This window comes from Rhinolophus sinicus, chromosome 15, assembly GCF_057876585.1.
Source record: "Rhinolophus sinicus isolate RSI-liver-muscle chromosome 15, RSI-T2T, whole genome shotgun sequence".
Taxonomy (NCBI): domain Eukaryota; kingdom Metazoa; phylum Chordata; class Mammalia; order Chiroptera; family Rhinolophidae; genus Rhinolophus; species Rhinolophus sinicus.
This window is the reverse complement of record NC_142515.1, coordinates 116811878-116835248: the sequence shown is the minus strand read 5'-3', so window position 1 is coordinate 116835248 and position 23371 is coordinate 116811878. Positions and strand designations below refer to the sequence as shown.

The 23371-nt window shown below is 37.9% G+C and overlaps 2 long non-coding RNA genes and 1 pseudogene across 4 annotated transcripts in view; 2 read left to right on the top strand and 1 right to left on the bottom strand.

The window, feature by feature from the left end:
• Positions 1 to 4855, bottom strand: part of LOC148755292 (uncharacterized) — an 84332-nt gene extending 79477 nt beyond the window's left edge. For all 3 annotated transcript variants that reach the window (XR_016019077.1, XR_016019075.1, XR_016019076.1), the window contains exon 1: positions 4744 to 4855. This is a non-coding gene — a long non-coding RNA (uncharacterized LOC148755292). The remainder of the gene's footprint in view (positions 1 to 4743) is intronic.
• A 2730-nt stretch (positions 4856 to 7585) lies between these two features.
• LOC141572828 (uncharacterized) lies at positions 7586 to 10267 on the top strand. Its single transcript, XR_012498320.2, has 3 exons — positions 7586 to 7796; positions 8526 to 8574; positions 10116 to 10267. It is a non-coding gene; the product is annotated as an uncharacterized LOC141572828 (long non-coding RNA).
• A 6714-nt stretch (positions 10268 to 16981) lies between these two features.
• LOC141572864 (uncharacterized) lies at positions 16982 to 18861 on the top strand (annotated as a pseudogene).
• The last annotated feature ends 4510 nt before the right edge of the window (positions 18862 to 23371 follow it).

The following is a 23371-nucleotide window of genomic DNA, read 5'->3' as shown; positions in this document are numbered from 1 at the left end:
ACTCAACCCTGATCAATTTATGTTCTAAAATGTCATTGTGCTTCCTAATATTCTGTTACATTATCTTTCCCTTTCAGTTCCAGATTATAATCTGGCACAAGTACCAAATTTTAGAAATTAATTTCAACTTTCATAATAAAATCAAAAGTTATGCTTCCATTTGTTTCTTTTGTTCACATACTCCCAGATTTTAAAAAATCATCCTTCCCACTCTCATATTAGGTATGATCATATCTTTCTGCAACATTAAAAATTTTTGATTTAGGTTTTACATCTATCTCTCAGAGTTACCGACATCAACAAAAATGGGTGTAAGAAACTCTACACCTTTCCTGATTTGCATTTTCATATATTCTTGATGTGGTCACATATGAAACTTCCTTCAGGAAATATCTTTCACATTCATTTATTCCTTCAATGGCATTTTCAATTATTCATTCAGCATGCACTTATTGGGCATACCTAATACATACAAGGTATTTGATGGACATTGTGGATGAAAAGATGTTAAATTTTCTCTAGTTTGAAAACAACTACCATTATAAAGTTCTGAAAGCTCCACTACGACTTCTTGTAAAGAAATAAAGGGTTAGCATTATAAATAACTTAAAATTTATTCATTCAAAGTATTAAATTACAAACCAATGCTTTTTGTCCCTTTAATTACCTAGGGCATGTTCTCCTAACATCATTTAATAATAACAATTTCCATCTAACAAGCTGAGCTTCTTTTGGTGTCAGTTAGGATTATGTTCATCTCCAAAAACACCAAAAGCTGGACTAACAGTTGTTTAAACCATAGGAACCATGAGATAAATGTTTATCTCATGAAACAAGAAGTCGGAGGGGTAGGCAGTCAAAAGGCCCAGTAATGTCGTCAAGCGAACAGACTCTTTCCATCTCCTGTGCCAGCAGCCTCCACAGGGAGTTTTCTTGTCCATACCTGCAGGCACCTGCTAGGAACCATCTCAGCCAGAAACAAAAGGGAAAAAACACACTTCTATTTCATTTACCATATCTGTGTCACGTGGCTCAGCCTACCTTCAAGCGAGTTTAAAGAACGAATCTTTAAGATTTTCAATAACAGAAAGCGATAAATGGAGGGGATCATAAAAGAGTCTGCCACAGTCTTCTCAAGCAGTAATTATCAATATATTCCATCCCTCCCCAACTCCACCTCACTGCCAATCAGAATCACTTTAGAGTGTCATATTTCTCAGGTTAGCTGGAGTGAGAAAAGTTTGACAGACATATGTTATTCTGGAGAGAGACAGTAAAAAACCTAATTTTGGGTTTTTGGTTTTTTTAAAAAATATAATTTGAATACCTGATTCTTAATTTTGGAAGTGCAGAGAACTTAAACTCACCTCTCTGTGTTCTAGCTTATAAAGTACTCTTATGAAGAACTTGTATCCATAGAATCCATTTTATTCAAGCTAGACAAATGCCCAATCACTTTAAACTTCACGTCTTTCTATTAACAGCTGGATTTCAGAACAAGGATTGGACTTGAGACCTAAGTGGGCACCCTCCTAACACACTGAGTCTGGTCTTAAGAGCCACTCATGGAGAGAAGCAGAATCATAGAGTAGATTCTAAAGCCACTTGCCAGAGCTGCCAGGCGGTACAACTCCAGGGGGCACCAGTCACATATACCATTATGCAGCGCGTAACACACAAGGCATAAGAAAAGGCCTTGCAGAGAGTCGCAAGCTCCTCTTTGCACAGAGGAAAACACTGCCTAGTCTCTTTCAATTCTGCCACATAGTCAGGAATACAAGGAAAGGAAAGAGAATAAGAGCCTAAGGTAACTTAGCTCAGGGTGCATCCTATTTCCCTATTCTCCCATTCACTAAGCAAGAACCATCAGACTAAACAGAATTACCAGATTATCCCAAATAAATCAAATTATCTCCTTCAACTAACAAGGTGGAAAGAGGGATAGAAGCTTCTCGGCCAGCCAGTTACCCCTAGGGCAGGCATTGGCAAACTACAGCCTTTGGGTCAAATCCATCTAGGCTTCTGGTTTTGTAAAGCTGTATTGGAAACAGCCATGTCTAGTGGGTTACTTATTGCATTAGGCTTCTTTCCTGCTACAATGGCAGAGTTAAGTATTTTTATCCCATTTTACAAATAAGGAAAATACATTAAATAGCTCACTCAAGAGCACACTGAGAGTATGAAGAAATTGTGTGTGTAGCTCCTACATAGCATCAAAGAAGACATTCAGTTCCTCTTGAATATCAAAAACAAAATTCTAGTAGTCAAAGAATTTTTTCAAGTGTCTAATATGAATGTCTTTTCTTGAAATTTGATCATGTTCAAAGTGAAACTGGAAAAGTTGTTCACTAAAATACCTCTTAGTTGCATATTTCTACTTTGCTATTCATTCCACTAGCCTATTTTCCTTTATTACTGTTCTATTATTTATTGACAATAATAAAATGTAGGAAAAATTCACAACATGTGAAAAGTTATCAGCAGCAAAAGAATACAAGAGCTGTAAAACTCTACAAAATCATGGAAATGTATTTATGGGGGAATGGCAGTCAACAAATGATAATTGCATACTGATGATCTGGGTGAATACCTCATTTCCTAGATTCAGATTCTATTAATATTCTTGATAAGCTAGTCATTTAAGTGTGAAGCACTGGAGAATGCCTATAGTACATCAGCAGTCATCAGTTTAATTGGGAAAATGTTGTGAATAGGGTGAACAGTCTACGATGAAGAATTTGGCTGAAGATGAAGACTTCATTCAGCATTTAAACAACTGCAAATAAATCAAACATTAATTTTGCCCTTTGACAATCCTTAAAAATTCTGCTTCAGCTTACATACCCACCCACTGAAGCTGCACTCTCTGAGTTGTAAATGACCTCCTAACTGTTGTATCCAGTAGGTACATGTCGGCCCCTGCTTTCGTGAGCAAGAATAGCACAGTGGTTTAAGAACATTATCTTTGCAGGGTTCACAGTATTGGCGCTGCCATTTTTACCTTAGGTAAGTTATTTCATCGCTCTGTTTTCTCATCCATAAGCATGATAACAACAGATTTGACTTGAAGAGCTAATACATATAAACTACTTAAAGCATTGCCTGACCTATAGTAAGTGCCATATACTGTTATCTGTCACTATTATTTTATAAAGCCTCTTTTTATGGCATTTAATAGTGTTAACAATATCTTTTTTGAAATTCTCTATCTTCTTGGCTTCTGTGATGTCATTCTTTTGAAGATATTGTCCTTCTCTGTCATCTTTTCAAGTTCCTCTTCTATCTGACTCTTAAGTACTGATGAGCCCCAGAGTTGTTCTCCTGGGTTCTCTTCTCTTTCCATCTGACACACTGTCCTTGGGCAATTTTATTCACTCCCATAGCCCCCAGTGCCAACGTACTCTTATAAGTACCTCTCCTTTCCTCTCTCCTCTTCCTTCCTTTCCCTTCCCTTTCCCTCCCCTCCCCTCCCCTCCCCTCCCCTCCCCTCCCCTCCCCTCCCCTCCCCTCTTCTCTTCTCTCTCTCACACATCTGTCTGTCATTTCATCCAACAAATATTCATTGACAGTTATTCCATGCCAGGCATCAAGCCAAGCACTCTGGCCCAGGTTCCTGCCAGAGCTCCAGTTCCACATAACCAACTTGACTTCTCTATCTCAAAGGCGTCTCAAATTCAGGATGTCCAGAAACTAAACATATTACTTTCTAATCCTCCAAACATGTTCCTCATTCTGTATTCCCTAACCCAGAGACAAGCATTACCATTCACCAGAGAGCCCACACCAGAATCCTAAGAGTCACATCTGAGCTCCCCATCATTACCCTCCCTGCTTCTAGCAGTTACTAAATTCTACATCTTAGATATTTCTGTCTGTATTGTGATTGTGTGTCGGGCTCTGGAGTCAAATCATAGGCTCTAGAGTTTATTTTTCTCACTGGTAAAATGAGGATGGAACCTACTTCACAGTCACATGGTATTAAATGAAACAACCCATATACAGTACACAGCACTGTGGCTCGGACATAGGAAGTATTCAATAAGTGCCAATCATTTCATGAACCTCATCTCTATGGACACTGTATCAGTTCAAGCCTCTGTCCTTTCTTGGCTAATGTCCTAACTGGACAGCAGTAGCATCCCAGCTGGTCTCCTTATGCCTCATTTTGTCCCTTCTCAGCCCATTCTCCATACCCCTGCCCAAGAATCTGATCTAAAACACATTCGCATAAAATAGAAATGCAGTGAACTAGGAAGTGAACGGTTCATAGCCTCTTAGTTAATCATATATGGAGAGGAAAGGCCTTCCCAAATTGGATTTACCTGAGAATTAGTATCACGTCAGTGGCAAAGGCAGAGGCTTGTAACCAACTTTCAGACACAAATCACATTTGCAAACCACTGGCAAACTTCCTCCCTGGTAAATTCTATTTGTACACGTTAAGCTTAGCCTAACCAGAGCAAGTGGTTGAGGTCATTGTATTACAAGACTATAGTTCCTAATTGTTTAGTTGATTGCCAAAATATAATGGAGATGAATGTGTACAACTAACTTCAAAACCAAGGGAAGTCCACTTGGAAGAAGAGCTAGATAGAGCTGTGTCGTGCAGGAGACCCTGCTCGCTCCGCCATTTGTCACGCGGGGCGGCCTGCGGGGTCTCTGCTCCCGCTCCCCACATAAGAACGCAGGATATGGTGAGGCCGAAAAGGAACACCCACAGAGCCATAGGTAGGGGAGTCATACCATTATAGTCTCACTGGAGGCTGGAGTCACACGACCAGCAACGTGCCATCTGCTTCTCTGCATCCCAACTGACCCCATTGGGCTCTCAACTTGACTCACCAGCGCAGCCACAGCAGTTATATCGGTGGTTAATGGCTAACTGTTTACAGCTGACGGCCAACTAGCCACAGCTGAGGGCCATCTAGTACCCGAGCCAGCACCTTTCTACGTGAGGCCGAGAGCCTGGAAACTGCTCTCTGGGACTCTGTCCCCACAAGTTGAATTTTTATAAGCATTTTAAAAACTATGAATTGTCAACAAACTAAAGAAATTTGGGGCTGAAAGGGATGCAGCATGAAAAGATTTAGTTGAAATTCATTGTTTTAACCTAAGAATTCAGCCATAAAAAATCTGGGTCATGTTAAATCATGGGTAAAATAGTTGTCATTTGATGAGTATGGAAAACTTGTTAAAGAACAAAATTAGCCATTGAATCCTGTGTCCCTATTGTAAAGTGGGAGAAACCTTACAGCAGGAGTTGAGAGAATTCCTCTTAATCTGATAGGCTGGAGCAGGCTAATATCATTTATATCCATAAATACTGACCTATTAGATGCTAGCCTACCTCTGATTGTATACTGCCAGTAACATTTTATCTTGTCTTGATTGAATCAACCTCCCCCATTTGTATCACTCAAACTGGAAAAATACTTCCCAAAAAAGGTATTGCTTAATTTAGCAAAGCAAAAGAACCTCAAAATGTGCAAATAACTAGTAAAAAATTAATCAACCTTTACACCATGTCCTAAAAAAAAAAATGCATGAAACAGCATTTTCTCTATTATTTATCTATTATTATTGATCTATTAGTTCCACATTTTTAGTCAAACACACACAAAATTAAAATTGTTCACTCTTTAAGCAAACAAGGTAATGTTATTCTTTTGCTTATCAACTCAAAAGAGCCAGAGGAAAGAAATATTCAGAACACGTCATTTTTTATGTTGAATCAGCTCTGCTTTGAAAAGCTTCTGCAGCATAGCAAACCTTATGCAGTAACTAATGTCTTCATTATTGCTTTCTTTGGAAGTAATTTCCTCTGTCATATAATCCCACCTTGAGCTATGTTATTAAAAAGTTATAAAAGATTGATATGAAGATCCAGACTAGTTCCTTCACAGATAAAACCACATTAATGAGGCAGCATTATTCATACAGAGACAAAAGGAAATGTACAGCTTTTACTGCTATTCTACCAAAAAATACGTTAAAAGGCACAGTTCTGTATCATCAGACAACAAATCCTGGTCACAAATTTATGTCATTGTGTGTACATGCATCTGGAGAGTTAGGAAAAGAACTAGTTCAGTGAAATTTTTTTTCTTCTTTTTTTTTTTAGTGGCGAAAGGCTAGAGACAATTCTAAAAAGAAAGGCAATTTTCAAATTCTGCCTCCATCCAAAATACAAAAATTTTATTTAAAAAAAAAATGTTGTTAGTAAACTATGCATTGGATTCTTTCTAAGTATTTGGGGCCCAAATTTATATCTTCTTCAACTGTGTCTACAACAAAAAGTGCACAGATCTTAAGATGCATCTATGTTTATTTTTTGTGGTAGTCATGCTTTTCGTACATACAGGGAGAAGAGCTTGTATTTAATGCAAAGTAAATTTTAACAATGAATATGACTAACAATATGTTTAACTTTTTATCCTAACAGCAGCAGTCCCCTTAGGTGGTAACAGGAGAAAAATAGCAAGCAGAATGTGTTGAAAGAAATATACATGAATCCATTCCTGTTGCCTCTATAGAATTTGATGAAATTAACAATTCCCTACAAGGCCAATTAAAACTGCTGATGAAACTTTATGAAACATTGCATGAATCATTTTGAACCTTCCAGTTTGGGTCTATAGCTATTAACATTCTTCATAAAGTCCTTAGCAACAATCAACCATTTTCATCTTATTGAGAAAAGAATTTTTATAAGAAGCAGTGGTTTCATCTTTCATTTGATGTATAAAGTGAGTCTCTTTCAAGTGTACGCCCAATCTCTGGAGGTAAATTCAAAGGCATGTTCTCAGGAACAGCCTCTCAGTCAGTCCTATTTTCAAACCAAAGATGACTGTGCTGCTGATATACTGCTGTTCTGAAAATGGCTAAGGTAACATATTACTCCCTTGAGTTAAACAGGCTCTACTCACCATGGGCCTCTAACTCTCTCCTTTGTATCCTTCACCGACATTGATGCCTTAGCAGAAACGTTGCTTTCCTTCACATTCTGCACAGTATGTGCTTGAGAACAAACATCCCATTTGCAGCACCATCATTATTGTCCCTACCTTACAATATCGTACAAGGGCAGTGTGGTGTAGTGGAAATTACGTGGGTTTTGAAGTAAGGCAGATCTTGGTTGGAATCCCCGGATCACTTTCTACGTATCTCATCTTGGGAAAATTACCTGACCCTCTACCTATCTCATTATCTGTAAAGTTTGGCATAACGTTAGTGATACATAAAGTTTAGCTATTATTACTAAGTTAAAATGGTACCATCTCATATATGAGGTCTGACAATTAAGTTCACGAACTTGTTGCACAGCTGTTACTAACCTTTTTTGATATCAGAAGGATTATTCATTATGAATTTGTACCAACTGGACAAACAGTTAAACAAGTTTACTATTTGGAAGCGCTGAAAAGGCTGCATGAAAAAGTTATACAATCTGAACTTTTTGCCAACGATTCATGGCTCTTGCATCACGACAATGCACCAGCTCACACGGCACTGTCTGTGAGGGAGCTTTTAGTCAGTAAACAAATAACTGAATTGGAACACCCTCCCTACTCACCTGATCTGGATGCCAATGACTTCTTTCTTTACCCAAAGAGAAAGGAAATATTGAAAGGGAAACATTTTGATGACATTCAGGACATCAAGGGTCATATGATGACAGCTCTGATGGCCATTCCAGAAAAACAGTTCCAAAACTGCTTTGAAGGGTGGACTAGGCACTGGCGTCAGTGCATAGCTTCCCAAGGGGAGTACTTCAAAGGTGACCGTATCAATATGAGGTATGTAGCATTTTTTTCTAGGATGAGTTCGCAAACTTAATTGTTAGACCTCATATATACAGCATGCATATAGGTACTTATCTAAAAGCAACAGCTTCATATATCAGCTCCTCTAGATATATGGTAATTAGCCCCACTGACTGGTGCCCAAAATCCATTTTTATTCCATTTTTCTCTGTAGCAAAGTGTTATTTTTTTCATACATTCTACATATACTATTTATTGCATACTCACTATGTGCCAGACACTACGCTGGGAGCTGAGAATATAATGGCGAATAAAAATAGATACTGCCTCTCCTCTGGTGAAGCTTCTGAGCAGTGGGGGAGCGCACCACAAATCCAATAATCATAAAACAAATGGAAAACATTAACTATGAAAAATGCTACAAGGTGAGACACATGATGCTGTAAGAAGGCCAGTTTGCCAAAAATCAATTTGCACAAAGCCAATTTGCCAAAAGTCAATTTTCCCAATGACTGATTCTCTGAATTCCCTAACAGACAATTCACTGAAAGCTAGTTCGCCAAAAGCCAATTTCTAGAAAATCAATTTGACGAAGAGTAGTCTGCCAAATCATCATTTCACCCAATGACCAATTCACTGAGTTATTGAGGATTTTCTGAAGTCTTCATTTCACGGAAGTTGTGATACAATCCTTTCATCACAGCTCTTTAACCCCAAATTTGACCATCTGTTTGGGCTGAATGTCAATTTTATGTTTTCAAGTTTCAGATACCAAACCCTTCTCTGATGCCCAATGGCCCAGTTCTCCAATGTAAGTAAATGGTGGGCTTCTTCTTAAACGCAGTTTACTCTCTTTGACTACGCCTATACTTGTCTCTGCTCCTTCCAGGAAGAGAGCTGCAAAGAACTATCCTAGATCAGAATGCTGAACTAGTCTTCAGCAAATTGGCTTTCACCAAATTTATTTTTAGCCAAGTGGTCCTTTATGGAATTGATTCTAAATTAACTGTTTCTCAGTGAAATTACCTAGAGTTCATGCTGTGGGACTAGGGAATTTGGCCTTGTCAGACCGGTCAGAGAAGGAAGGCTTCATTAAGGAGAAAACATAACTGAACTGAGGTCAGAAGGATAAATTTTAAAAACCACCAAGCAAAAGGGAGAGGAAACTAAGAGAACAGCATATGCAAAAACTATTTGGAAGGAGGAGGCACCAAATTACAAGAGTTTGCAAAATAGCCACTGTGGCTGGAGTACGGAGAATACGGAGGAGGGGGACAGCATGACCTACAGCTAGACCGTGCTGCGTCTCACAGACCAGAATACAGACTTCTGCTCTTATTTTAAGAGAGGAATGACATGATCAGATTTGAATTTTAAAGATCACTTTGCAAGAGGTATGGAGACCATATTTTAAGATTATGCTGGTATAGGTTGTTTTCTTACCTGAAAATGTATCATTGTAATAGAAGACAGTACCTAGACGAGGGGGTGGGGGAAAGTGGAGTGAAGGAAATTACTTGCAGAGTTCTTTAGGAGGTAGGAACAACAGAATTTGTTATCAGGTACTGGATATGGGGCTGAAGAAGAGGAAAGTGTTCTCAGGCAAGTCCAAGACTTCTGGTTTATATAACTACATGGTGGTGCCATTCCCATAAAAGGAAAACTAGAAAACCAGGTTGGAACAATGTTCTCTTTCAATTGCTATGTATTTGTGTATTTTATATATTGACTGGAATATCTTCTTTCAAATTTTAAGTTATTAAGAAATTAAATCTGAATTTGTTGGGGGATATTTACGCAATTTAGTGCCTCAAGTAGGAGGGAAGTCAGTAAACCATAATCTTTTTGATGCAGGCTTCATCATTTACTAGCTGGTTGACTTTATACACTAACAACTTAACCTCTCTGTGTCTCAATTTCTTCAACCTTAGAATAGGAATAATATTATGCCTGCCTGGAAAGAAACTAGCGAGCAGTATTCCTGCAACCCATTCTCTCCTTTTACTAAAGGGAGGCCCCCCAGGAAAGAAGGAAGTTGACCTAGTTAAATCTCCTTATGAAAATGACAATGGCAAACCTCCTGGGAAACTTGGAACAAAGTTAATTATGCCAAATCATCCTTTCACCAAATGATGCTATTGAAAGAGTCCTCGTTATGGGCTGAACTGGGTCCCCCTAAAATTCATACATTGAAGACCTAACCCCCCATGTGACTATGTTTTGAAATGGGGCCTATAAGGAGGTAATAAAAGTTAAGTGAAGTCATCAGGGTGGGATCTAAAGCTGATGGGACTATTGTCCTCATAAGAAGAAGAAGAGATACAAGCGAGATCGCTCTATTTCTCTGCATAGGCACAAAGGATAGGCCATGTGAGGACACAGGAAGAAGACTGCGTCTACAAGACAGCAGGAATGACCTCATCAGAAAGCAACCCTGACTGCACTTGGTCTTGGGACTTCCAGCCTCAAGAACTGAGAAAATAAATGTATGTTGTTTAAGCCTCCTAGTTTGTGGTGTCTTGTCAGGACAGTCCTAGCCGACTAATACAGGCCCTATCTATGGAAAGACTTTAGCGGGATATACGTGGTCTGTTTTGATTGCTTAGAGTAGTCAAATCTTGAACCTAAGGCTTTACCCTCCTCCCCCATGGTACTGGAAAATGTCGTGTAAAGTAGTAACTGTCTAAGTATAAAATAGAAATGTGTCATTACTGAAAAAGCTCCCTTTTGTGTAAGTAATATAGCAACTTGCATTACTTATTTAGAAACGTCATACATTAATCTGTGCGAGAGTGAATCTTGATGCAGCAAGAAAGGACTTGGAGATCTGTGATGGTGGTCTCAGAGCCCTCCCTGCTAACCCTGGGCCATGATTACCTATGACGAATACTAGTAAAGCTTGATGCAGGGTAAGATCTGTGATTGTTGTGGGTCTGACTTGATAATACGGCCCTCTATGTGAAGATCACCACCTCAGATTGTGGTGAGAACTAAACAAATCAATGTTTGTGAAAATGCAGTGCCAAGTTCATCGCAAGCACTCATTAAGTATCACTATGATTAATATATTATATTATTGTAATCCCAAGAAATAATAAGAGTTCTCATTTATAGAATGAATATTAGGTGACAGGCACTTAAGCTAAGTGTTTTCCCTGGATTATCTCATTTAATCATCCCCAAATCCCCATATTCTATGTTTATTACCATCATATGAGAAGCCTAAAGCCTAGAGATTAAGTTTCCCAAGGTCAAATAGCTTGTAAATTGTGACACTGGGTTTTAATCCCAGGCAGTCTAACTCCCCAGTTGAGCTCATGTTTCTAATTCCAAATAACACTACCTTGCTATACTCCTCTGCCTCTGAAAGCCCAGTGGGATGTCCATCCAGATGCTATTTTAGTATGATGAAAGTATAATGTATTAGCTAGCACAAAAGTGGCCTTAAAATGTTAATGCAGTTTCTGGATATATGTAACTTCTATCCAGGGAGTTACTTATGACAGGAGAAGTAAAAATAGAGAAGTAAAAATTTACTCCACTTCTTAAAATGTAATGACACTTTGATATTCCACTGGGCATAACCCCCCAAAAGGGATATACCTGGTCAATTCTGAATCAGCAAAATAAAACTGGAGTTTTAGAACAATTAGCATGAGGTGTGGTGAGTTTCTTAATTTCTCTCTGTGCTCACAGATAATGCAAGCTATTGTAAGTCCTCATTGCTTTCTAATAAACAACAGGAACAAGCAAAGAAAAGGAAGAGATGTAAGTCAATTCTATCAACTTTGCTAATAGCAATAATTAAATCAACATATGTGACTGAAATATTATTTTGGAGGACAAAAGAGTATTGATTTGATTCGAAATTATATAAGCATTCCACAGCCTTTATTACATAAATGTTAGTTATAAACTATGGGCACTCAATTTAGTTTTATCCCATTTTATTTAGTAAGGACATTCATTTTTATAAAATATCTGTAGATTGGATATCAAATCCGATTTCCATGCATTTTCACAACCCACACAATACTGAGAATAAATTATTAAATAACAATGTCCCTGGTACTGACACAGGTAAGTGGAAGATTATCTAATAATGTCACCCAGGAAGGATTAAGGAGGCCATGTTTCTGCCCACTGTGGTTCTGTTTTCAGTATGAATATTAAACAGAAAGCAAGTTTTCCTGTCAAAGGGAGTAGACCATAGCCTTTGCCATCGCAGAAAACACGGCATGGCAAAGAAAACAAGGTACACAGCAATCATATGAGAAAAAGACCGTATTTGAAGTAAGCTCTAGGAACTGCAAATACACAGGTAAAGAAATTTCTGCAATTCCATACACCTGAAATCTATGTAATTTTACTAACAATTGTCACCCCAATAAACTTTAATTTAAAAAAAAACTGAAAACAATAAAGGAACAAGACAAACAAGTGAAGAAACAAAAACTCATAGACACAGACACTAGTTTAATGGTTACCAGAGGGTAAGGGGGAAAAGGGGTGGTAGATGAGGGTAAAAGGGATCAAATATATGGTGATGGAAGGAGAACTGGCTCTGGGTGGTGAACACACAGTGTGATATATAGATAATGTATTACAGAATTGTACACCTGAAACTTATGTAACTTTGCTAATAATTGTCACCCCAATAAACTTTAATTAAGAAAAAGAGAAAAGAAATTTCTGCAAATAGTAATAAGGTCTTCAATACAAAAAAATGCCACCATTCCAGATTTGCATGGAACCATCCAAAAGAAGGTTAGGTGGACTTGGAAGAAAATAAATCTAGATTGGACCAAAATAGAGAAGAATACTTTATTAAGGAGGAAGTGGAAATTCACAGCAGTATGCCATTTGTAAAGAATTGATATTTAATTTTGTAGCCAACTGTGCATGAAAATGCATATTTGCTTTGTAGAAAGCCTTATGTGAAGAATGTCTTGCCCTAAGTATTGTTAGAAAGACAAACCAGCACCGAAAGGACCTATTCAGAGACGCAATCTGCCGTGAGCAGTTAGCATCCTGTACATTCTTGCAGGGTGAGCCAAGAATGCAAAGCCCTGACCACTACCCTTTGCCCAGGCCATTTCTGAGAGCCGTGTTCGCAGGGAATAATTTTGAGAGGGTAATGCACCCAACCCACACAAAGAACAGGCTTCCTTACTGCTTGCTATAAAAACAGTGGATTCCCAAGTTCAGTGTTCCTGTTTTATAATATATGGACTGCATGTGCAGGCTCCCAATTAGGCCTTCTGTGTACCCACACGTGACTGAGGGGCAACAGAACTGATGCAAGCACACTCGAAGCTCGTGCATCAATGAAACAATAACAGGTGAACTTATTCATCTGTAAGCATGGTAAAATTAAATCACAGAATCAACAGACCCTACATGATGTTATAATAAAGATTCCAGGGCTGAGGATAGATGAATGAGGTAAATAACGTCTTTCAAAATGTGTTTGGTTTTTCTTAACAGGTGTTTTTAAGCAGTTTTAGGCTACACAAAAATTCCCCAGAAAGTTTTTTCATACTCCCTCACCCCCAATTTTTCCCTATTGTTAACAACTTGTATTTGTGTGGTACATTTGTTGCAATTGATGAACCAATATTGATACATTATAAAGTCCATAGTTTACATTAGAGCTTACTTTTTGTATTGTTTATTCTACAGGTATAAGAAATGCATTATGTGTCCATCATTATCATACAGAATAGTTTCATACAGAACAGTATCATACAGAATAGTTTCCCTGCCATAAAAATCCCCTATGCTCTACCTATTCAACCCTCCCTTCCCCCAACCACTGAATGATAAAAGAGGGGAAAGACATTTCCTGTGTGCCAATATATGATAGCTACTTGGTGTACACTAGATTATTTAAACCACACAAACATCCCTGAAAATAAGAGCTGTTCCTCATTTTGCAGACGAGGAAGCTGAGGTCCAAGTATGCACATGTAACTTACCTAAGGTCACAACATAAAAGAGGGAGTAGAGGCAATCAGTTTGGTTTGTTTTGAAAAACAGTAATATTTCTTCTTCATTAATCTGCAGCTAAAAGAAAAAAGGTCTACGCGATACTTAAAAAAAGAAAAGTAACTTGGCCTGCTTTGTTCCTAATACTTTCTTTGTTTACCACCACTACTGTCTACTTTTTAGAGCTAGAACGGACATTAAAATAAACATTCTGGCTTGCTCTTTTCATGAGAGTACTTTATAACTAAAGCCAACTCAAGCACCATCTTCCTAAACTACAAATACTTTCTATTACGTTGAAGCCTATAACAGACTATCACAGTTTGTTCTAAGAAATAAAATCCCCTGTTGATACATGCTTGAGAAGGAGTATGTACAAAACCTTGGAAATAAGGCAATAAAATATTATTTGAAATATTTAATGACCGACACATTGGTAATATCCACATCATCTTAAGAAAACTCTTCATCAGCTGTATATATATATATATATATATATATATATATATATATATATATACATATACATATGTATATATATATTCCAGTTACAGTAAAGGAAGCTAACATGTATAATTGCTAAAGATTTATAATTCCACTAAAGAACTTATTTCTTGTCAAATCTCTTTTAAAATATTGATATATTCCAAACAAGCATATCTCCCAAAAGGATTTTTACTAAAATCAAAATTCATTATGTAATAATTATTGAGTGCTGCGTACTGCCTATTTATGTCCATTATTTAGGTTTGGAGTTCTCTGCCATTTTTTTTATTTTGAATTCATGTTAGCCAGTTACAACTCCTTTGATCTTTGGGATGTTTTAAATTTCAAGTTTCCAATTTTATTTGAATGTAATACTAGGTAAAGTGTCTATAAATCAACAAGATGCTACTGCTATCTAAACTCCTCTCAGGTGAGAGGGCAGAAACTTACTACCGAACTTTAGAGAAAGGTCCCTCTTATGATAATGAAAGTCTTTGAGTTAGCAAAAATAGCTGCTGTATGATGTAAATTAAAGGTAATGAATAATAAACCGAGATTTTCTTCAGCATCTCCAGATTCCTTCGTAAATTCACATACCACTCTGTGCCCTTTACAAGGCAGACATTTTGCCAACAGGCATTTCACTCATGACTAATCTGAAACCCAAGCTTGTCCTTGAATAGGCACTGAGGATGCACATTTGTTTCATTATAGCTTCAATTCTGAAAGCTTTTATCAAAGGTTTTCATCGAGATTAATCACACTATGCCCTTTATGCCTGTTGATTTCAGTTGGCACAAAAATCCAGTCAACTCTCATCTTCGGGACTCTAATTCCCATAAAACTCTGAACATCCCCTTTTCTGACCCTTTTCATAGCCTGTTCAACACCTGGAATCTTTCCGATGTGCCCTCTGAGACTCAATCATCAGCAAACTTGCCTTCTCGGAACATTCCCTTCACTTCTTGCTTTAAAACCTGATCAACCCTGCAGCCCTCACCTTTGCCTGAGTAGTAGCCCAAATTCTACGACTACTAGGCCACAGATGGAGATGACATTCTCGCTCCATTTTGCTCCTTCCAAACCATCTTACTCTCTCCTCCATAAACATGCCCATTTATATTTTATGACATCAAACTATAGAACTACCCCTTTTTCCTGCTGCAGTGCCCAAAGGATCCCCAGGCCAGTCTCCATACCACTGCACTCCCATTCCTCAGAGATTTCAGTCCCTAACTCCTGGACAGTTTCAAACCCTATCCCTGTCATAATTCTCAGTTGATTCATCTAATATATTGTCACTTAGTGCCTTGACCTCCTCTCCTCCACGATTTATCTTCCAACTTACTCCAGCTGCTTACTCACGTGGCCCTATGACTCCCAATAACTATTGCCTCTCAGTCATCTCAATCTGAGGCATTCCACTTTCTGACCACCATCACCTCTCTAGCTCACTACCTCTATTGGGAAACTGGAAAATTCCAACCCTCTGACCCCACCAGAACCTGCAATTCATTAATTCTAAAATCTTTTCATTGTCTCTCACCTCTAATATCTTAAATTTTATCCTTATCTAAATTGTATGGTCAATTATAATCACTTCTTTCCATACACTCAACTCTTGCCCTTCTTTTGTCTCCTTGTACTTGGCTCAACTACAACCCTGGTTATGTCCAACTCTCTTGCCTATTCCATGCTTGCACCAGTGCATGGAAATATGTCTGCAGGAAACAAATAAACACATTGTTCTCATGATCTCTAACTTCAAATGGGCCTTTAATGCTGCCTAGGAATCACACTGTATTTCCATTTTCCTAAACAACTATTATATAGCTCCACCTGTCTCCTGAAATCTCCAGCTGTTCTTTTAGTCTCGCTCTCAAGTGACGACCTTGCCTTCTATTTTACTGATAAAAAGAAGCAATCAGATGAGAACGTCTGCAGACTCCCACAACAACACTCACCCAGCTACCTGCAGCTGTTGTCTCCCCTGTTACTGAGTGAACTCGTTCATACTCCCAGCAAAAGGAAATCCCTCCATTTCTGTACTAGATCTTTTTCTATCTACTCAATGGCATTGTCTCAGCAGTTCTTCTTTCTCTCTCCAGAACCAATAATTTCCCCCTTCTTAGACTTTTTCTCCATTAGCCAACAAATATGCTTTTTCTCTTAAACCAAAAGTTTTGTTTGATCTTCCTTTGCTTTACAGCTACAACCCCTTTTTTTTTCCCCTTTTCACTAGCAAATCTCCTTGAAAGAGTTGTTTATACTTACTATCACCAATTTCTTTCCCATTTTCTTTTGAGTCTATCAGGATTCAATATTCATCATTCCATCTAACTGCTTAGCTTTATGCTGTTTAATCAAGTAGTCAGTTCTCAATCCTCATCTGATTAGACAACTTAGTCATAGGTGATACAGCTAAGTATTTTCTTCATGTGGCTTCCAGGATTCCATACTTTCTTGGGTTCCTTCTTTCTACACTAATAGCTTCTTCACAGCCTCTTTTCTTGTTCCCTCCTAGTCTTCCAAATATCTTAGTGTTGGAATGCCCAGCTTAGAGGTATTTCTCTTCTCCTATCTACACTTAATAATACCCATTGACCCACAGTGAGCAAATTAGAAATGCTAGACCTGTCTTGGTTTAATTTAGAGGAAGGGATTTAAAGGCTTACAGAGACTGAATTGTTAGAGAGGATTTGTCATTTATACACACCTATCCACATTAGGAGGGTCCAGAAAACATGACTTTCACCACTAGTGTGAGAAATCAATTTGTGAGGGGAGCCCCAACATCTTTGAAGAACTCAGTGATTGTTCTTCTCTATAGGCCAGAACTTTCGGCAGGGACTGAAGTCACTGAACTGGAAAACCTAAATGCAATGGGAGTAATTGGATCTTGGGGCATAAGGGGTCAAGAGGCAGTCCTCTGTTGCCAAGGCAAGGTAGGTGTTGTTACCATAATTGACATCAGTCAAAGCAGCAATCAAAATAGTCTGACTTGCAGAAATCTATGGAGTTGGCTAGTTGCTCGTGTTGTTCCTAGGAGTGAAATAGATAGGAAGCCTACTAAATTAGTACTTGATCTATATAAGCAGAAAAGTTCTAAGTCAAATGAACCAAATCTAATGCTAATCATAAAAAAGAGAGAGTCATAGCCCCTCAATCAATTCCCAGGCTTGACCCAGTTTATAGACTCAGAACTCCTTGAATGGAGGACGCTGGGTACTCTTGAGGAAGGATCCCAGTATACTGCCAAAACTTATACTGTTCATCGGTCTCCCAGCCTCCCCCAAACTGACCTACAATCTTTTGCAAGGGTAACTATGCATTGGGGAGAAAAATTATCAGTGCCCCCAGGGACTACTGAATACTGACTCAGAACTGACACTAATTCCAGGAGATCCAAAACATCTTGCGATCCACCAGTCAGAGCACGGAGGCCAAATGATCAATGGAATTGTAGCTCAACTCTGTCTCTCAGTCGGCCAAAGTGTGTCCCCTAACCTGTTCTGTGGTTATATCAGAACAGATATAGTCAGCAACTAGCAGAATCCCAACACTGGTTCCCTGATATGTGAAGTGAGGGCTATTAAAGTGGGAAAGACCAAGTGGAATCCATTAAAACTACCTCAATCCTGGAAAATAGTAAACAAAAAGAAATGCCATATTCCCAAGAGGATTGCAGAGATTAGTGGCATCATTCAGGACTTGAAAGATGCAGAAGTGGTGGTCATCCCCATTCAACTGACCTATTTAACCTGTGCAGAAGAGAGATGAATCTTGGAGAATGACAGTACATTATCATAAGCTTAACTAGGTGGAGACTCCAATGGCAGTGGCTCTACCAGATGCGGTTTCATTCCATGAGCAAATCAACACATCCTCTGGTTCCTAGCATGCAGCTATTGGTCCGGCAAATGCTTTCTTCCTTGATACCTATTAGTAAAGACCACCAGAAGCAGTTTGTTTCCAGCTAGCAAGGCCAGCAAGACACCTTCACTCTCCTACATCAGGGGACTATACCTCTCCAGCCCTAACTTGGATGTTATTATTTAATTCTTGGGTGTCTTGATTGTTTTCTTCCACAAGATAGCACACTGGTCCATTACATTGATGATGACATTGGACCCAGTGAGCAAAAGGTGTCCACTACTCTAGACTCTTTGGTAAGACATTCACAGGCAGATATACTTTTCTCCTTGTGTAAAATATCTCTTGGACCTTAGTAGAGACTGAATACATAACCATGAGCCACCAAGATACCATGTGACCTGAGTTGCTTATCCAGTTGCTTAACTGGATGTGATCTGACCCACCAGGCCTAAAATGTGGTGTGCACAGCATCACTCCATCATCAAATGGAAATTGTTTATACGAGTATGTGATCGGCCTAAGAGGGCCCTGAAGGCACAAGTAAGTTGCCTATAGAAGTGGCTCAAATGCCCATGATCCTCACTCCTGCCACACTGCCTTCAATCTCCCAGCCTACACCGATGGCTTCATGGGGAGTTGGCCTACAATCAGTTGACTGAGGAAGAGAAGACTCTAGCCTGGTTTACAGATGGTCTTGGACCAAAGTTCTCCAGAACTCTGGGTATGCTCTCAATCAGCATCTGATATATGGTGCTGTTTCTCTCACAGCCAAGTTTCACTGGTCCAGAAACCAAGGAGTAGAAATGGGAGTGACATCACTCACCACTACCCCTAGTGACCTGTGTAGCAAAATTTTTGTTCCCTATTCCCGTGACCTTATATTTTGCTGGCTTAGAATTCAGTTGCAAAGGAAGGAATGCTTCCATCAGGAAACACAAGGATTCCATTGAACTGGGAGTTAAGAATGTCACTAGGCCACTTTGAACTCATACCTATGAAACATGCAACGAAGGGAGTCACTGTGCTGGCAGGGGTGACTGATCCTATCAAGGGGAAACTGGACTGCTACTCCACAATGGAGGTAAGGAATGTACTGTCTGGATTACAAGAGATCCTTTAGGGCATCTCAGTATTACCACGCCCTGTGATTAATGTCAATGTAAATCTACAACAATCCAGTCTAGGCAGAACTACTAATGGTCCAAGTTCTTCACGAATGAAGGTCTGCGTCACTCTGCAAGGCAGAGAACCACAACCAGCCTAGGTGCTTGCTGAAGGCAAAGTTGTTATAAATACCATCTATAACCACATGACCAGTTACAAAAATGAAGACTGTAATTGTCATAAGCATTTCCTAATTTTGTTATGTTTATATGTGTAATATATTTGCTTAGTTTACATAACAAAAATATTTGCTTAGTATATAGGTATATTAAATGTTTATATATGTATGTATATATATCAAATACTTTTGTGTTCTTTCCTCTCTTATTCCCTTATCATGTAACATAACATGTATTTAAGTAAATTTTACATCGTAATATTTAAGTTATAGGACATCAAGAAGAAGAGTAAACATCACACAAAGGCTTTACCTCCTTTTCTGGGGAAGAGGTTAGTGTTTCTGGTTGTATGTAGGATAGTTAGGTGGAATTATGATCGTTATTGCCTTTATTTGGATATTAAATATGGTTTAAGGAGATGTGTATAGGTGTCAAGTTGACAAGGGGTGGACCTGTAATGGTTAATTTTATGTCACCTTGACTGGGTCACAGAATCATAATATTTAAGGTCAGACATTTGCTTAAATATTATTTTCCGGAGTGTCTATAAGAATGTTTCTGTATGAGATTAACATTTGACTAAGTAGACTGAGGAAAGCAGACTGCCCTACCCAATATGTGTGGGCCTCATCCAACCCGTTAAAGGACTGAATAGAACAAAAAGACAGTAAGAGAGAATCCATGCTTGGACAAAAACTATACCATAACTCTCTTGGGACTCCAGCTTGCTAATTGCACGTCCTCGTACTTCTCAGCCTCCATAACTGTGTGAGCCAAATCCTTATAAAAAAGCTCACATGGTTCTGTTTCTATTTGTTCTATTTCTCTTGAGAACCCAACTGATAACCATACAAAAGTATTTCATCACAAAGATCACCCTCATGCTATCCCTTTCTAGTCATACCCATCATCCTCTTTCCCCCTATCTTCCCAAACCCTTGGCAACCACTAATATGTTCTTCATTTCTAAAATTTTCTTATTTCGAGCATGTTATATAAGTGGAATCCCACATTATGTGATCTTTGAGATTGGCTTTTTCTGCTTTACATGTTTTTGAGATCCATCCAACTTGTCATGTCTATCAAGAGTTTGTTCCTTTTTATTTCGAGTAGTATTACCTGGCATGGATGTACTAGTTTGTTTAGTCATTTACCTATTGATAAACATTTTGGTTGACTCTTGTTATTGGCTATCACAAATAAAGCTGCTATGAACATTGGTGTACATTTTTGTATGAACATAAATTCTCATTTCTCTGGAATAGAAACCTAGTTCAATTGTTCAACCATAAAATAATGCATATTTAATTTTTAAGAAACTGCCAAATAATTTCCCAGAGTAACTGAACCATTTTGCATTCCTACCAGAAGTGTATGCGATCCAGTTTCTCTGCATCCTTGCCAGCATTGGTTTGTCACTATTTTTTATTTTAGCTGTTTTAATAGGTGTGTAATGATATCTGGTGGTCTCAATTTCTATTTGCTAGTGGTTAGTTATGTTGAACATCACATCCTGAGCTTATTTGCCACGTGTATATGCTCTTCAGTGAACTATATCTTCATGTCTTTTGCTCATTTTTATGTGTATTGGTTTTTGATTTTCTATAAAAAAATTGTGATAAAATATACATATAACACCATTTTAACCTTGTTTAAGTGTACAGTTCAATGACATGAAGTATATTCATAATGCTGTTTAATCACCACCGCTCTCCATATCCAAAATGTTCTATCCTCCCAAAGAGAAACTCTATTAAACAATAACTCCCCATTTTCTGCTTTCCCAAGTCTCTGGTAACCTCTATTCAACTTCCTGTTTGTATGAACTTGACCTCATATAAGTCGAATCATAAAATATTTGTCCTTTTGTGTCTGGTGTATTTCACTTTGCATAGTTTCCAACATCCATCCATGTTGTAGCATGTGTTTCATGCCTTTTTACAGCTGAACAAATTTCTTTTATACATGTATAAAATTGTATCTCCCGTATTTTGTTTATCCATTCATCTGTTGATGAACATTTGAGTGGTTTCCACCTTTTGAATATTGTGAATAATGCTGCTATGCACATTTGTGTATAAGTATCTATTTGAGTCCCTCCTTTCAATTCTTTGAGGTATATACCTAGAATTGCTGGATTGGATCATACGGTAATTCTATGGTTAACTTTTTGAGGAACTACCAAATTGTTTCCCATCAGCTACGCCATTTCCATTCCCATCATCAATGCATAATTTCTCCACAGCCTCACCAACACTTGTTATTTTTCACCTTTAGAAAAAATAGTCATCCTAATATATATGAAGTGGTATCTCATTGTGGTTTTGATTTGCATCTTCCTAATGGTTAATACAGTTAAGCATATTTTGATGTGCTTATTAGCCATTTACATATCCATGTATCTTCTTTGGAGAACTATCTATTCAAGTCCTTTGCCCATTCTTGAATTGGGTTGTTTTGTTATTGTTGAGCTGTAGTTTTTATATATTCTGGATAGTAATCACTTATCAGATACAGGCTTTGCAAAAATTTTCTCCCATTCTATACATTTTCTTTCACTCTCTTGATGGTGTCCGTTGATATACGAGTCTTTTACTGTTTTTTGAGAGTTCTTTATTCTAGATACAAGTATTTTGTCAGATATCTGGTTTACAAATAGTTTCTCCCAGTCTGTAACTTGTTTTTCATTCATCCTTAACAGATTTTTTCACTAAGGAATAGTTTTAATTTTGATGAAGTCCAATTTATTTATTGCCAAGTTTTTAACCAACCAGTATCTTTTTCCTGTTTGCTTTGGAGTAATCACTTCACTACTGTTGTTCTCCAATCTTCATTCATTCTCAATTGGCTCCCTATCAAATCCTCCACAAAAGCTAATTCCAAATCGCTTCCACATACTCATTCCTCTTAATGCTTTACTTTCTATGTTATTTTTTTCTTCCAATGTGGCACCGTTTCCAATAAAGTCAAACTTTTTTCTGTAGTTTTACTTTCCATCTATTTGAAAAGTTCCAAAGCTCTTCCTATGATCTAACATGGCTGTCTTTTAGATACATCAACTAGGGTACCTCATTTCTTTTATCTTCAATCTCTTCCTACAAACTCAGTCTCAAGTTTCCTTTACCTAGCTCCTATCTGGTCTAGCTTGCCATTCTTTTTAAGATTACCCTAATTGATGTGTTAAGTATATTGGTGTCCTCGCTTTGTAAATTGGTTAAAAAAAAAGAGAAAAAAAAACTATTAAGCAAAGTAAACAACTTACAGTTTTGCTCATTTTTCTATTGGACATTTCAAAGAAACCATTTCTTTAAAGTTTTGCCTGTATTACAGACCATTAATGTCTGATTTCACAACTATTATTAGCCACACCTGTACAGGGTTATAATTAGGCAATATAAAGGCAATATAAAGGCCTCTGGTTAAAACCAAAATTCTTATTGTGAATCTTCGGAATTTAACTTGAAAGAGTACAAGTATGATGACTACATCTGTTCTTCTTTATTATAAACTATCTTCAATGTCAGCTTACACATATATTAAACACTGAAATTTTCACCTAGTTTTCTATTTCCTATTTTCAAAATACTCTTTAATATGACACACACACACACACACACACACACACACACACACACATATAGATCTATATCTATCTATCTATATCCGACTTTCATTTGCTCACCTGTCATTTTCCAGTAACTCTCCTCCCATTTTTTGGATAGCTTATAAACTTTCCATATACCACAAAAGCTCACTAAAAAAGGTATTTGCTAGAGGCTGGATGAAACAAATCTCTACTGATACTGACCATCACTAAATGTATGCAGCCGCAGCCAACATAGTCCTTACTTTATTAACCACAATGGAGGACAAAGGCACCCTAGGAACCCTAGCTCATTTCTTGATGAATAAGCCAAGACCTTGAAGGAGTTCTCCTCAATCCCAGTTTTGAGGGCTTTTTCCTTACTTTCTCCC